Raw genomic sequence first — 16,681 nt, 5'->3', positions numbered from 1 at the left:
CAGACAAGCGCATTCTCCACACCGGCTGTTTTCTGTAGTTTCTGTGGCTCAAACTTAGTTCGTGCTTATAGCCAGCAAGCGCAGTAACAACTGCACCATCGCCCCAGCTCCAGGGCTTGAGTCTTTAGATGAAGGACAGATGTTGAGTAGAAACTTTGAGGGTTCTAATCTCTGGGTGCTGTCCACAGCAGAGGGTCTTTGAATAGCATCCTTAGAGCAGTACAAGCCATGGGTCCCTCAGACTTAAGGTACCAGCTACCTAGATGAAAGACTCATAGGTTTCTCCGTGACAGTAATTCTGGCAGCACTGGGGCGGGGCGGGGGGCGGGGCAACTAGGCTCTACCTTTCCTAATGCTTGGCACTGATCCTGCATACTTTTGCCAAGTTCTAGTCATGAATTTTTGTCTGGGAAATGAGCATACACAATCTTCTCTGAGTACTGGTTATTACAATGATGTTCCTTACTGATGATGTTCTAGTCAAGTCCAGTCGCCCTTTATCCACACTTGCTAATCGTTCTGTGGCTCTAATAGTCAATGTTCTACATGAAGCTGGAGTTTTAGCTTCAGATACGAGAAGGAAGATGTGGCATAGTGTATCCACTTCCTATCTAATTATCTTATAGCAGATGGCAGGATATTATATCTACGGATGAACGGCATTTCTTATTAATGAACATTATATTTTCTTTACCATTCACCCACTGACAGGCCCTGATGCTATTTCCATAGCCACGGAGGCTAGCGTCATACGAGCACAGCTGTGCAGGTACGTCTGTAAGATACTGATTTGTTTGTCCTTTGGGCTATGTAACCACCAGTTGAATAATAAATCATGATAGTTCTGCACAGGTACGTTTTTAATATGCTAATTCCATCTCTTTGGGCTATGTAAGCAGCAGTTGAGTGATTCATGATAGTTCTGATTTTGATTTCTCTCTTTGAGACGCACACATGCTCTTCTCTGTAACAGTTGAACTAGCTTGTGCTCCCACCCCAAGCATGTGAGTTTCTTTTCCGCCACATTATAAAAATATGGACAGCCACTCTGAGGTAAGACGGTATCTCACTGCAGGGCATCACGACACCTGATGTTTTAAACATTGCACGCACATGTGGGGTGGCATGCGTGTGTTCGTGTGTGAATGATGTCCCACGGGTGTGAGTGCATGAGGAGGCCAGAGGATGACATCGATGTCTTCCCGTATCACTCTCTACTTAACTTTTGAGGCAGGATTCCTCAGTGGACCTGGAGATCACCACGTCAGCAAGACTAGACAACAACATCCCAGACATCCTCCTGCCTCTGCCTTCCCAGTGCTGAGGTATAAGGCATGCACTGTTGGACTCAACTCTTTTTATGTGGCTGCTGGGGATCTGAACTCAGGTCCTCATGCTTTCCCCGCTGAGGCATCTTCCTGGCCCCAAGAATCGATTACTTTTTTATGGCAACAGTCCTGGGCCCACTGGACCCATCTCCAAAGGGTCCTCACTGGAGACCAGATTCCTCCGTTGGCCCAACTTTAAAACCCCACAGAAGAGCATTGAATGGGTAACTTCAGTATACAAGATCCCCACCCAGCTACTTCAAATGTATGTGTTGTAAGAAATCTGAACGGAACGACTTGCCTTTATCTCCCCGTAAAGGGTTTGAACTGACAATACAGCAAATGGCGTGCAAATTATACAATACAACCCCACCAATGCACAGCAGCTCCACACAGCATATGAATTCTGGTTTCCCAAGGCCCGACAGAATTGCACATAATAAAAACAAGAGGAGTTATGATTACAGCCACGGGGAAAAAAACCTCTTCCAAGATGCTAAAATTATCCAAGCAAAGTCATTTCATCGATGAGACAATCCTTTTTCAATTAGTGCCAGTGAGACTGCTCTCTCTCTCTCTCTCTCTCTCTCTCTCTCTCTCTCTCTCTCTCTCTCTCCCTCCCTCCCCCCCCCCCCCAGGCTGGCATTGAACTCAGAGATCCACTTGCCTCTGTCTCCTGAGTGCTGGGATGACAGGCGTGGTGCCCCCTCTGCCTGGCTAGGCTGCTCGCTTTTTATCGCTCTGACTTTCAGGAACATGAACCAACATAGCCTTTTTGCTTCCCACCAAACACGCTTATTATATCATCATAAATGCTCCACCCCAGCTTCTCTTTAAAGAAAATTGCTAAGCCCACGAGAATCAGGAGAGGGAGAGAGGACTGCAGCCCTCTTGTCTTGCAGCTCAGCATAAATTAAACAAGCATCCCTCTTCGGTAGTGTAGATGATGCTCTATTCAGAGGAAGAAGGCTCTATACTCGTGCATCTTGTCTCCTGAGTGTGCCAGTCACTGATTTTCCCAGGAATGCTACCGTGAAATGACAACAGCCCAATGGGAGGAATGTCGGCTGTTTTTGCTGCCTGGTGGTCATTGTGTGTCCCGATTCCCTCCTTAAGGGATCCAGTACAGCTCTGAAGAGGCTGTGGATCCTGTGGCTCCCCTGTTGACTCAGGCCAAGGTTCACCAATCTATTGAACTCGGCTGTCATTGGTAGAATAGTCACGTGATCCCTCAGAGTTAATGAAAAGTAGCCAGGGCAGGGGAGATAGCTCCAAGAATAAAGTGTCTGCTGTGCAAAGGTGAGGGCCTGAGTTTGAATCCCCAGAGCCCATGTAAAAGCAAAGTGAGGATGTGTGTGTGTGTGTGTGTGTGTGTGTGTGTGTGTAACCCTAGTAAATACAAATGAATCCCTGGTGCCAGTCAGCTAGACAGGTGAATGCTGCAGTGAACAAGAGACCAAAGCAGCATCATGACACCAACCCTACACATCATACATCATACATCTACATCATCTACATCTTCATCATACACCTACACCATACATCTATATCTACATCCACATCATACATATACACCATACATCTATATCTACATCCACATCATACATATACATCATATACATATACATCATATACATACATCATATACATATACATCATATACATATACATCATATACATATACATCATATACATATACATCATATACATCATATACATATACATATACATCGTATACATATACACATACATATACATACTATTTATTCTTTGAGAATTTTATGTGTGTAAACAATGTACTTAGATTATATCTACCTCCTACCCATCTTCCAGTTCCTCCTAGACCCCCTACCACATCATCTTCCCAACTACACGTTCTTTTTATAACCAACTGGGTTCAATTAGTGCTGCCCATGTGGAGATTTAGTCCCAGGCCGGTTGACCTCATCATTAAGAGCTAATAGAAACATGTGGGTGCGATCTCATCAGTGCATCAATGCACCGATGGGTTCGTGATTTGGTGGCATTATCGGCAAGTGTGGAAACGTAAACAGACCAGAGGGCATGCGGCACTGAGGGTGTGTCCTGCCTACCCCCCTCTTCCTGGCCACCATGAGGTGAGCTCTTCTATTACACACCTGCCACCAGGATGTCTGGTCTTACCACAGCCCAACAGCAACAGAGCTAGCACACCAGGAGCCAAAGCGAACCCTCTGGCCTTTAAACCACTTCTCTCAGGCATTTGGCACAACAGCGAGGCAACTGACAGAGATCGCTATTGATCCCTGCGTTCCCTCGAAGTCAGCACAGAGGCTTCAGAAAGTAAGGCAAAGAGGTATTGCCAGCTGCCTCAAACTTCTCCGGGGTAAGCATTCCCTCCAGGCTCTCCTAAGAATCTGAGAGATGATCGAAGACTACTGCGTTCCACACCCCGCCCACTCACCCATTCAGAGCTCACTGTAAGCCCTGTCATTTGCAGAAGCTGGAGTTATATCTGTCAGCAGGAGTCACAGCCATAAGCAGTGACACCCAAAACAACAGCGTTTGGTTTCCTGCAGACTCTTCCAGAGGAAATAGGAACTTTGTGGTGATTTTTTTTTTCTTTAAACCTGAACTGTCCCAGCTCTTATGAACCTGTGGTGAAGTTCAGACTGCAGGTCTGGCCCCCAAGTACATGTCCCAAGCTTCAGTTGGTAGGAAGGACCATTTGTAAATTGTCTACATGAATGAGTTCAGTATGATCTGAATTCATCTGGGGGAAGACATCCTTAATTAAGATTCTCCAATGCCGACTAAAGTATCCGCGATGCTGGATACCCCGACACACAAGGGCCTTGCAAGGAATATCTCTTAAGTCAACTTATAAGGCAATGCTATCTTGTATTTTAATTTAAAAATTTGAAAGACTTGTTTTCTTTTCTGTGTGAGTGTTTTGACCTACATGTATAGCTGTGCACCATGTGCATGCCTGGGGCCTGTAGAGACGAGAAGAGGGCATCAGGTCCCCCGGGACCAGAATTGTGGAGGATCCTGAGGCCTTACATGGTGCTGGGAATCCGACCCAAGTCCTGTGAAGGAGCAACAGATGCTCTTAACTGCAGAGACATCCTTTTGCATCGACGATATCATTTTTAATGTTATTAATGTAATTTAATGTGATTGCTCTCTTTTTTAAAGGAATTATTATTTATATATATAAGCACACTGTAGCTGTCTTCAGACACCAGAAAAGGGCATCAGATTCCATTACAGTTGGTTGTGAGCCACCATGTGGTTGTTGGGAATTGAACTCAGGACCTCTGGAAGAACAGTCGGTGCTCTTAACCACTGAGCCATCTCTCCAACCCATGATAGCTTTCTTAGTTGTATAATGGTCATGTTGTATAACTTGGGAATTTGCAGGAAATTAAAGAAGTTTTGTGCTCATAACACCTGGCAAAGCTTCACGGTATTTCAAGGGTTTTCCCGAGTTGGCACATAGCACTCATCTTTGAGACTATCATCAATAAAATGAATCATGTATGTCCCGCTAACCTTTATCAACATTTTGTTTATTGTATCATAGTTTAGTGAGTTTTGGAGGAGGAGTCTTTGCATAGCCCATGCTGGCCTGAAACTCACAGTTCCTTCCTGCCTTAGCCTCCTAAGTGCTGAGACCTCACCACAGAAGGACAGTGTCACACAGTGGAGAATGAGAGTCAGAAGACCCACATTTCCCCTCCAACACGACTGAGTGAGCCTGGCCAAACCTGTTCTTTCTTAGGCTTCATTTCTCAGTAACAAAGACAAAGGTAACCGTGGCTGTGAAACCTTGTGGGATCTCCCCAGACCACATCCATGGAAGAAGCACGAGACACATACCGAGACCTCTAGTTTGGAAAGAACATGAAGGTCAGTATCTATCTGATGGCGTCAGGGCAACGCAGGCACTCTAGGGCAAAACCGAAAACAGCACAATGAATAGAATTTCTGTAGCTACACACACACAAGGATTCACTCAGCAAACATGTATTGTATGGGGCCTAGCCTCAGCATCCAGACAATGCCAAGGGCATAGAAAGTCTAGAGAAACTCATGGAGAAGCCAGTGGTGGTGTTATGGAGGAGAGCTGAAACACTAATGAAAGGTCTATCCAAGAGGATATACCTGTCTTCCAGTTTACTCTCTTTCCATCTGTAAGTGTTGCTATGCCCAACTCTTATTCCTGGGTAGAACCTGACAGAGCCATTTCTAGACCATAAAGGCAGAGATGTTCTCTCTCTCTCTCTCTCTCTCTCTCTCTCTCTCTCTCTCTCTCTCTCTCTCTGTGTGTGTGTGTGTGTGTGTGTCCATATCTGTCTCTATCTTTGTCTCTGTCTATCTGTCTGCCTCTTTTTCTCTTTCACACACACACACACACACACAGACACACACACACACACATGCTTGCATGCAATGCACACACACATACACCCCAATAGCCCCAGAAGGAGATTTTGATAGTTCAGCCCATTCTGGCATTGCTTCTGATCTTCCTAACAGGACACAAGCCTTTTGTCTCAGTTTCTCTTTTGTCAGAGCTTCCAGAAAGGGAACGGTTACTTACAGTGAATTCGAGTGTTGGTTGAGGAGTGTCCAGGGTTCTTTTACAATGACTCCAATGGAGTTTCCTTGCTGAAGGCATCTTCCCCCTGGTCTAATCAGCCTCTCCACCCACACCTTCCTGCTGGTTTGATGCTTCCCACTAACATGCTCCAGATGTTCAAACTCATCAAAGCCCTTAAACTTTAATCCAGAAAGGATTTTACTATAATCGAATGTCAACCTTTCTCTCGTCGCACACAACAAGCAGTGATATGACACCAACCTTACACATGCCACTGGGCAAGTATGAGAGAGACCATGGGGACCTGGTACACAGCCCTGTCTTCCCAAAGCTCCTTCAGAAGGAAAGCAATCACAGCACGAGAGGACCCAGTGCAGAGTTAGGAGCAAGGCACTATGGGATACCGAGGGGCACCTCCTCATCTGCAGCTCATCAGAGCCAAGTACCGGGAGAGCGCCTTGCTAACTAACGTCACAGTCTGACATTACCAGAACGCCCTGAGATCAGAGCAAAATGGCAGACTCCCTTTACCATCAGGGCTTTTCCTTCTCTGGCCTTGTCTGGGGACTTGGAAACTTGCACACCCTCTACCCGCAGAGGGCCACATAGCCTTGGTTAGGTCACAGCTCGGTTCGGCTGCCTCGCCATGCTAATGAGGTGTCAGCACCTCAGCCTTCAGTCGGTGACCTTTCCACCCCGGAGGTTTGCACCCGCTACCCCAAAACTATATGACTAAACATCAGGGCGGCCCAAGGATGCTTTCAGAATGAATGTCATCTTGCTGCATGAGTCTCGATGAATCAATTAACTTCTCAGATACATTATATGACAAGGGAGAATAGAATATGTGGCCAGCGACTTTTATGGACAATAACTGATAGGAGTAGTTCACAGAGTTATAGATTTTAGAGCTGGAAATGACCCCGAGGGGTCATTCAATGCAAGAGATCACTCGGGGGCTCTAGAGGGCCATACAAACGCCATAGTGAGGCAGTCAATTGTCACCACAGTCCTCTGCCCTTTTAAAGAGCCCCAAGGAAGCCCCAGTAGTGGCTGGGTGACCCAAACCTTTTAGCAAGTGGAATTCTAATTACCAGTTGGCCTCCGACTCGGGCAAATTTTGTTGTGTATATTTAAACGAATCTTAAAATTGTCTCAGTAAATTTAAGCACAGAGAGATAGCTCCATGGGCTTGCTTTGTAAGCACGAAGGACTGAGTTTGAAAAAGAAACTGGGTGAGGTGCACCTTTATAGTCCCAGTGTTGGGGAGGCTCAAACAGAGGAGGCCTGGGGCTTACTGGTCAGTCAGCGTAAGCTACTTGGTGAGTTCCAGGTCAATCAGAAAATTTACGGAATTAAAAAACAGAAAAAGAAAAGAAAGAAAGGAAGGGAAGAAGGAAGAAAGAAAGAGAAAGAGAAAGGAAGGAAGGAAGGAAGGAAGGAAGGAAGGAAGGAAGGAAGGAAGGAAGGAAGGTGAAAAGCCCCAGACTGTTGCTGGTGCCTGAGTAACAACAACCAAGATTGACCTTTGGCCCCCACATGCCTGTTTGTGAACACCACTCCCCAAATGTAAGCACACACACACACATACACACACACACACACACACACACACACACATTTCGCTCAGATCATAAAATGTAAATAAACAAATGTTATTCTATAGTTAGCCATGCAGTCGGAGGCTACAACGTACAAATAGTAAACGGTTACGACAGCGTAGGAAGTCAGCGTCCATCCTCAGCACGTCCGCCCTCTCACGGGTTACTGTTCGGTTTGGTCTTTTTAATGATAAGAGCATTAGAACATAGACTTGTTTCCTAAGAATCCCTACCACAGTTAGTGGACCACAACTACACTAATCACACTGTATGTTCCAGCTCTGTCCTTGTGCGTCCTGCAGGGCCACTTTGTCTCTGCCGACCCACGCCCCACCCTCCCATTCCAGTGGCTGCTGTTTTGTTCTTGATCTCTTGAGTTTGAGTTTTTTTTCACAGGTTTCACATGGGGGATTGTGAAAACACTGCTTCTCGTTCTGGTTTATTTCACTTAGCACTGTGTCCTCCTGATTCATCCGTGCAGAATCTGTTTCTAGAATCCTAGCACTTAACAGTTCATGATAGATCCATTCCTCCTGCAGTGGACACAACCACACTACTTTCACACTTCGACTATTGTAAATACTGCTGCAGTGTGTATGTGCATGTGTGCATGTGCATGTGTGTATGTCTCTGTCTGTCTGTCTGTCTGCCTGCCTGCCTGTGTCTATGTGTATCTGTGCACTTGCACGTGTCTCCTGCATTGTTGTTGCTTCAGCCTCGATGTTTCTATACTGCTCCATCATTACGGATAGACTTCTTGCCAAACACTGGCCCAGCTTAATACAGCAACATTTGCCTTTCAAACACTAACATCACGATATCAAAGATAATTATGTTCACAGGAATTTTAACCCCACAAAATCAAATTGCTCGTGAAAAATAATTTACATCACGGTAGATTTGTTAGAGTGCAGACGTCTACTGAGAGGAGATCCCTGGGTCTTTTTCGAGGTACATATATTTTTGTTTGTTCTGTTTTATGAGAATCGTGCTATATGCAGTCCAGGCTGGCCTTGGATTCATAATCTTCTTACCTCGGCTTCTCAAGTACTAGGATTATGTGTGTGAACTTGCACCCGGGTATTTTGTTGTTGTCACTTGTTTAATCCAGTGGTCACTGGTTCAGTTAAAAGGGTTATTTTTCAAGGCATGGAAGCCTGTGACTACGATCCCAGCACTCATGAGACTGAGGTATGAGGATCGGGAGTTCAAGGCCAACCTAGGCTATATAGTGAGGCCTGGTTAGAGGAAGAAGAGAAAGAAAAAAAGAGGAGAGAGAGAGAGAGAGAGAGAGAATTCTTAACTAGGTAAAAGGAAAATAAATGATGCTAAAATCTGTGAGCAGAGCCAAGGTAATCATGAAAGGGTTTTTAGCAACCCTGTGTCCTCAAGATTTTTTAATCACTCACCTATAAACACTCAAGGAAAATCGTTCGAGTGCTTAGGTTCACATGTGCATGTGTGTTGTGACGTCTCGCTTTATGTGAGATGTGCTACACTGAACCAGGTAGCAGCCCTTAAGGAAAATGCTGCCCTGTCTGTTTTTTCCTTGCGTGTGTTAGGGCCCATGTAGTACTTGGTGTTCTATTACCGTAACAAATGCCTGAGACCATCCACTTAGAAAGAGGAAAGGTTTCATGTGGCCCACAGTTTTGGATATTTCAGTCCATGATTTGCCTCATTTCTTGGTTGGGGGTGGGGAGGGTGCGTTGCACAAGGCAGTGCCTCATGGGAGAAGCCTGTAGTTCTATTGACCTCATGACAGAGAATCAAGGAGCTATGATCTCACTACCTTCTTCAGGGCTATGTCTCCAATAGCTAGAAGACCTCCCACTAGGCCCCACCTTGCAAAGATTCTACCACATAACAAGCTGGGACCAAGGCTTGACCACACAGGCCTTTGGGTGTTGCTCTAAATCACAACTACAGCAGCCTCAGAGAAGCAAGAGTGAGCAAGACTGGATCCTGATGCGAGCTCCAGGCCTGCCAATCATCAGCCTGGGACTAATAACACCAGCTGCAGGCCTGTCTGATCTCCAGCATGTGGCCCACCCTCTCACATCCCTGCTGGCTTGTTGTGTCTACCCCACGCAGAGTGTCAGTTCTCAGGAAATTAGGTTGGAAAGTGTCTCTGAGACCAAGACAGAGACACAGACAACTGGAACTACAAAGCATGTGTAAGGTCACCATAAACATGCATCCACTCACGTCACAAGCTGTGGAAGGTCAGAGAAGGGTGTGGCTAGCTTCCTGGGAGATGAGAAAATCTTAATGGCTCTTTGTGGCAGGAGTAAACTGAGGTTAAACCATGGAAACTGGACCCTCTGTGAGCAGACAGAAGCAGGAGGTACAAGGTACACTGAACGCTAAAAGGGTGGTGTGAGAAAAAGCTAAGGATGCATGGTGTGCAGTGCAATGCTAAGCACTGGGCGCTGGCCATAGAGGAGGCATGAGTGAAATAGGCTGACCCATACTGAGCTTGTGTTGTCCAGAGAAGCAGGTCAGTTAATATATTTATAGATTAGATGTCGGCATACAGAGAGAGTTTCATTGTGCTAGCTTAACTGACTGAGGAGACACCCTCAGAGCACACCCAGAGACAGCTTTACCAACAACCCTAGCAGCCGTGAGTCCTGAGGAGAAGACACATGAATTAACCCTCGTGTACATTGTGTAGTATCTGAATCCCATGCTGCAAACTTTTACTTCATTTGCGAAGTGGGGTGAGCCCCTAGAGGGTTGCCCATCCTGAAGATTGGTCTGGCAACAGTGTGGAGTCTGGATTAGGGTACTTTTGCCTGTGAGTAGAAGGACAATGGGAACACTTTAACCAGGGAACAAACAAACACAAATAAACAACAAACACAGCAATGGAACTGAAAATCATTATATAAGTAATTCAGGCCCAGAAACCAAGTACTGTGTTTCCTTTCATAGGTGGACCCCAGACTTTACTTCGTGTGTGTGTGTGTGTGTGTGTGTGTGTGTGTGTGTGTGTGTGTGTGTGTGTGAATGAGTATTAGTGTGTTTATACATGTGAGTATGTGTATGTGTGTGAATATGTGTGTATGCATGTATGTATGTGTATATTTGTATATATGGGAGTGTGTGTATTAATGTGTGTGTACATGTGAGTGTGTGTATTGTGTAAATATCTGTGTATATATGTCTGTGTACATGTATATGTGTGTATTAATGTGTGTATGTGTGAGTATGTATATGTGTGTGTGCATGTGAGTATGTGTGTGTACATGTGTGTGTATATTAGTGTGTGTATGAGTGAGCTATGAGGAAAACCATTGGAGGTTCTGACTCAGACGTGGCAAGTGTGCTGGTCGGGTGGGGACGAGGGTAAAGCAGCAGCCTGTGTCTGGTGTATCCCCAGCTGAAGCATCGTGTGGAGACTGCTGGAGTTGCCCAGAGCATCCATCTTCTCCTGTGAGCAACAACGCACACTCCTTCCCAGATGTTGAAACAGACAGAATCGCCATTTTCCGTTGGCAACTCCAGCAGCCAAAGTCCCATGAATAGCACAGGCCTTAGGTACTCTATGGTCCCAGCTGGCACAGGCCTTAGGCGAACTATGGGCCCAGCTGGCCACTTGGAGGCTGATTGCAAAGAGAAAACGATGACAGAGAAAACACAGTATTCCTCTGGCTTCCCGGAAGGCTGGGCACAGCAGCCAGCTTGCTGGGTACACATTCATCTCGTGTCACCTGGAAGCCGGCTCCGGGGGCTCTGTGGATCAGCAAGGGCTTCAGCCTGACACAAAGGCCAGAGTGGAATACAGACAGGGTTTTTCCTGGAAAATAGACTCTGTATTTGGATCTTTTAATGAAAGCCTCTTGGAATAAGAGGTTTTCTCTCTGTCTGTCTGTCCTCTCTCCCTGTCCTTCTCTATGTGTACATGTCTGTGTGTGTATGAGGGTGGGATGTTTGGGAGTGAGCAGGTGGAGGCCAGAGTCTATTCTCAAGTGTCTTCCTCAATCCCCATCCTCTTGATTTTTTGGGGGTACACACAGGGTCTCTTTGCTGAACCCACAGTTCACTGATCTGTGGTTATAGCTATAGCCCTTCTTAGTGTGTATGAATGTGTGTTCCTGTGTGTGCTTCCCCATAAATACTTGCATAATCATGCATGTGTAACACACACACACACACACACACACACACACACACACACGTACACTAAGAAGGGTTATAGATTATCTGGTCAGCAAGTCCCTTCTTATCCTCTACCTCCCCTAAACTGGGATTAAGGTGCCCACCGCTGTTTCTGGCACTTTTAAATGGGTTTAGAGGACTGGTCTCAGATCCTTATGAGTCTGTGGTAAGCACCTTACCAACAGAGCCATATCCCTAGCCTGAGAAGTTCTTCAGAGTTCTAATCTCACCTCAAGTTCAACAAGAGAGCATCCACCATCTGCGTCCTTCTAACAAAGTGGTTGTTGAAAAGCTGAATGTCAGGCAAATCGCTTCATTTGTCGTGAAGCGTCCCATAATACGTATTGAACCACAGAATCAGTGATAATGAAAAGGAAGCAGGGACCCTCCCGTAGTTGGACCATTGCAGGTTACACACAGGCACAGACTGGAAAGATGGCGTGGTGGCTGGGGCAAAGGTCTTCTGGCTTTGTTTTTGTAACCCACAGAAAGGGCAAACAATAGAAGAGGAAGTGTGTTACAGACAGGCGACTTCTGCAGGGACTAGACCCTTGTAAGACCTGACTCTGTGGGACTGTTGTACAAGGAGGGCCCTGGCACCTACAGCAGGGCTGCAGAGATTTAAGGATAGCTTTGCCCGCTCAGATTTAGTCTTGTGTCAGCACCTTAGCCGTGATTGAGCTGGGTGGTGGTGGCACACACCTTTAATCCCAGCACTCGGGAGGCAGAGGCAGGCTGATCTCTGGGATTTCGAGGCCAGCCTGGTCTGCAGAGCAGTTCCAACACAGCCAGGGATACACAGAGAAACATGCCTTGAAAGTAACAAAACGAACAAGCAGTGTTTGAAAAGAAACTGTCGGGAGTTCGGGGCTGCAGCTTGTGGCAATAGCTGCCTCCTCCCCACCACCACCAATGGCGCAAATAAAAACCCTTGTGTTTGTTTGATTTCCGAGTCTCCGATGTAGAAGGTGGAGTACATTTCGAGAACGTGCAGGAACTATAATCACTAAGATTATCTCATAAACATATTTCATGCTGTCCTCCTAAAAACAAGGAGAAACACAGGACTTGCATACAAAACTATTATAAGGTGTGTGTGTGTGTGTGTGTGTGTGTGTGTGTGTGTGTGTGTAACACACGCATGATGCCTGGTTATGCAGGTATGTGTGCACATTCAAGGGGAAGCACACACAGGAACACACATAAACATACTCAATAAGAAGGGCTGTGACATGAATGAACCCTAAAGATATCATCATACTAAGGGGAATCAGTCATAACAAAGATAAATACTATACAATTCTAGTCATGCAAGATACTCATGTGCAGACAGACAGAAAGTACAGAGGACTGAAGCCAGGGCTGGAGTGGGGAGTCGCAGTTTCACAGGAATAATTCCGGACTTGAATGACGAAAACGTCTAGAGATGGGCGGTAGATAAGACTGGGTTACTGAACTGCACCACTAAAAATGGCCAACCCGTTTTACAGTGTGTATCTTCATGGCTTGTGCACTCACCCCCCCACACAAAGGGTCTGGTTCCGGTCCCCCTCTCAAATGGTGCCATGGGCTGCTATATCCACCTTTGACCTACTTTCGGCCAACTGTTCCATCAGGACATTGTCCTCAAGGACGCAGAGAAAGACTTCCTCTTGCCCTCTGCACTCTGAGACTATGTGCTTCCAAATAACTGCCAAGGAGCTCTAGCTGGAACTGTGTCAGGGGGATCAAAGGAATAATTAGCCCCTGCAGGATGTCAAGAAACTGCAGAAGGAAAGCCCTTCCTGCAGAGGAAGAAACTCTCCTTCCACCACTGCCGTGAGCTCAGCTCCAGGCATCCATTTTCATTCTAGGATGCTGGCCTCCTGGGGGGCAAACCTCCAGGGCCATCATCAGACTGTGGAGGCTAAGAGAGACTAATGGACCACATTAGCACCCGAGCTGGGCAGTTCCCGGTGCCTTTTCTCCTTTTCTGTCTCCTTCTTCATTCTATTAAAAAAAGAAAATCTTTTTCCTTTCAACCACAAACACAGCTCCTGCCCCTGACATAGTCATGTCTGCGAGATGTGTAGACATTGTGAGATTTTATTTCAAAATACCTTTTAAAAAGAAGTCACGAGTCTCTGAGTGAGTCCCAGGGACTAGGGGAAAACTCAAACTCATGAATAAAAACGTGCAAATCCTAACCTGGCTGTGGAAGGCTGGGCATGCGTTAACGTGACAAATGGTGCAGCCTTTAGCTCCCAGTGGCTGACAAGCCAGCGCCACCATGCACAGCCCCCACACTGCAGTTGCTCTGAGTGTCTGCCCAGTCTCTTCCTTTTAGGAAGTGTGAGTCCAGGATCAACGTGACCATTTCCCTTTCGCTTGACTCCATGTGCATTCCAAACACACGCTGGCCATGAAGACTTGTCAGGGTGTTTCCCATTTATGACCAATGGTGTCAGCATGCCCTGAGACAGGCTCTGGGGCCGGTGACAAAGGAAATACACATTTAAATGTTGGCTACCAGCCCTAGCAGTATATTTGATAAAAAATAAATAAATAGGATTCTACTAAATTTTTCTTATCGTGTGTCTCCATGTATGTGTGGATTCGTCCGTCACTCCTTCATTTAGGTTTTGAGACAGGATGTCACTGTCCTGGAGCTAGATGACTCAGTGGGTCTGTGTGGTCAGTGAGTCCCGGGAGATTGTCCTGTCTCTCCCTCCCCAGTCCTGGGATTACAGACAAATGCTGGCTGTTTACCTGGGTGAATTTTATGCAGTGGGGGAAGGGTCCAAGACACCTTGGAGGGCCAGCTGACCCACCTCCCAGGTCCTAAAAAAAAAAATGTAAATAAATGTTCTAATCTGATAAAAAATAAATAAAAGACCCATTTAGGTTAAGAAGATGACAAGTCCCAACAGACTGGGGAAAGTTGTCTCTCCTCCCCAGTGGGAAAACACACAGCAGGTAAAATTAATGGTAACTCAACACATGTTGGTAAAACACACACACACACACACACACACACACACACACACACACACACACACAGGACTCTTAAAATATAACACCAGTAAAATACACTATTCAAAATGAGCGGAAGACTTGAACAGACACTATGTCAAATAAAGTATCCAGGTGACAACCATGTGAATGGTCACTGGGGAATTGCAAAGTAAAACAACAACAGATACCCTGGGGACTGGAGGGTTGGCTCAGTGAGGAGCCCTAGCTCATCTTCCCACTGCTGGTCCACATGGGTACTGCACTCTCATACAGAGGGAGGGAGAGGGAGAGGGGGAGGGGGGGAGGGGGGGGGAGGGAGGGGGGGGGGGAGAGGAGAGGAGAGAGAGAGAGAGAGAGAGAGAGAGAGAGAGGGAGAGAGAGAGAGCTATAATCCCCCTACAATCCTATGATGTGGACATATCTAAGGATGGTGTTGCATCTGAGTAGGTCTATCGCTTGCTTGCCTGGCTTGGAAGCTTACGTAGCACCTTCCAGAACTGTGAAAAGCTAGTCCTCAGGAAGGCGTCTCCATTTTTCAAGTCTTTTCAGGGCTAGAGAGATGGCTCTTCAGTTAAGAGCACCAGCTGCTCTTCCAGGGGATGTGGATTTGATTTCCGGCACCAATATGGCAGCTCACAACCATCACAACTCTGGGTCCCGGGATCCTATGCTCTCTGTGGGCAACAGGCATGCATGTGGTGTGTCAGTTTACATGTACACAAAACCCACACGCATTAACAAAAAACAACAAATGCAAATAGTTTTCTAGATTTTGAGCCTTTCAAAAAAGTATCTCTCTCTCTCTCTCTCTCTCTCTCTCTCTCTCTCTCTCTCTCACACACACACACACACACACACACACACACACACACACACACACGATTCCTCACAGGGTCAGGACCATCAATGAATCTCTCTTCTACCTTCACAGTACCACTGGGAGGGAGATCCTCTCGGCTAGTGACACACAGGAAGTAGTCCTCTCCTGAGGTGACAAGGTCTTTTTCTAGATCCCTCCAGAGCCTGTGCTTGGAGCTCATCTTGAAGAATTATCATTCTGTTCAGAGCTATGCCTGCGATGGATTGCTTTGCTATTTTCTGGTTTTCATCGTTGACTTGTTTATAAGCAAACAAAAGATCACAATCATTCTTCTCAATAAGTACAACTTTTCCAGGTTGCGAGGCATGTTTTCAAACTATTTTTTAAGATTTATTTATGCCATTTAAAGGGAGAAGCCATTTCATCTGGTAAGACCAGAGGATGCTGGAGCATTAGTGACAACAAGCACACCTTGAGGAACATGTTGCTCTCCAAACAGTCTTTCTCCATTTTTCTGGTATGACAATTCAAGGAGAGTGTGGGCTTCTTAGAAGAGGTACCAGACTACCCCTAATTTCTTATTGCTCCACTAGTAGGGTGAGGGAGGGAGGAGGGTCCCACATTCTCATTAAGCCAGATCACAAAACTTGTCTTTGTCTTTAAATCTTTGAAACCTGCATTGGCCGAGACCCTTATAGATGGGACCCTTAAAGGCATTTCTTCACAGCATAGGGAGGCTTCAACCCGATGAAGAATGGGGCCGGCCAGCCATCTTCCACCATCAGCTCATTGAGAGGGTCCAGACTTTCTTTAGCTGCCTTCCCATCAGCACTTGCAGACATGGGGCGGGCCCTCACTTCACACAATGAAGAACGACCCTTCAGTCACTTGAGCCACCCAGAGTTAGTAGGAAAGGCGCATCCTAGGTGGGTGCCGCCATTTCTGTAAATACTGCAAACAAGCATTTTGCTTTGGCTGTGTTCATCACTGCCACATTGAGGAGATGCTGTTTAGCCCTACATGCAAGTCTCTAGAAGTTTCTTCATATCTGGCCCATAAAACCTCCTTGAATTTCATTGCGTTCAGTGAAGCAGATCCTTTCCCATGGTTTCCATTACTTTGCTCTCGTTCTTCCAGATCACAGCTCTGGAAGGATGGTGCTCACCTGACTGGACAGGAGCCACAGCTC

The 16,681-nt window shown here is 46.3% G+C and overlaps 1 protein-coding gene across 1 annotated transcript in view; it reads right to left on the bottom strand.

Moving 5' to 3' along the window:
- Fam107b (family with sequence similarity 107 member B) overlaps positions 1 to 16,681 on the bottom strand; it is a 199,327-nt gene that overhangs the window by 132,058 nt on the left and 50,588 nt on the right. The gene's annotated exons all lie outside the window — the stretch shown is intronic.

Source organism: Rattus rattus, chromosome 14 (assembly GCF_011064425.1).
Source record: "Rattus rattus isolate New Zealand chromosome 14, Rrattus_CSIRO_v1, whole genome shotgun sequence".
NCBI lineage: Eukaryota > Metazoa > Chordata > Mammalia > Rodentia > Muridae > Rattus > Rattus rattus.
This window is presented reverse-complemented; position numbering and strand designations above follow the sequence as displayed.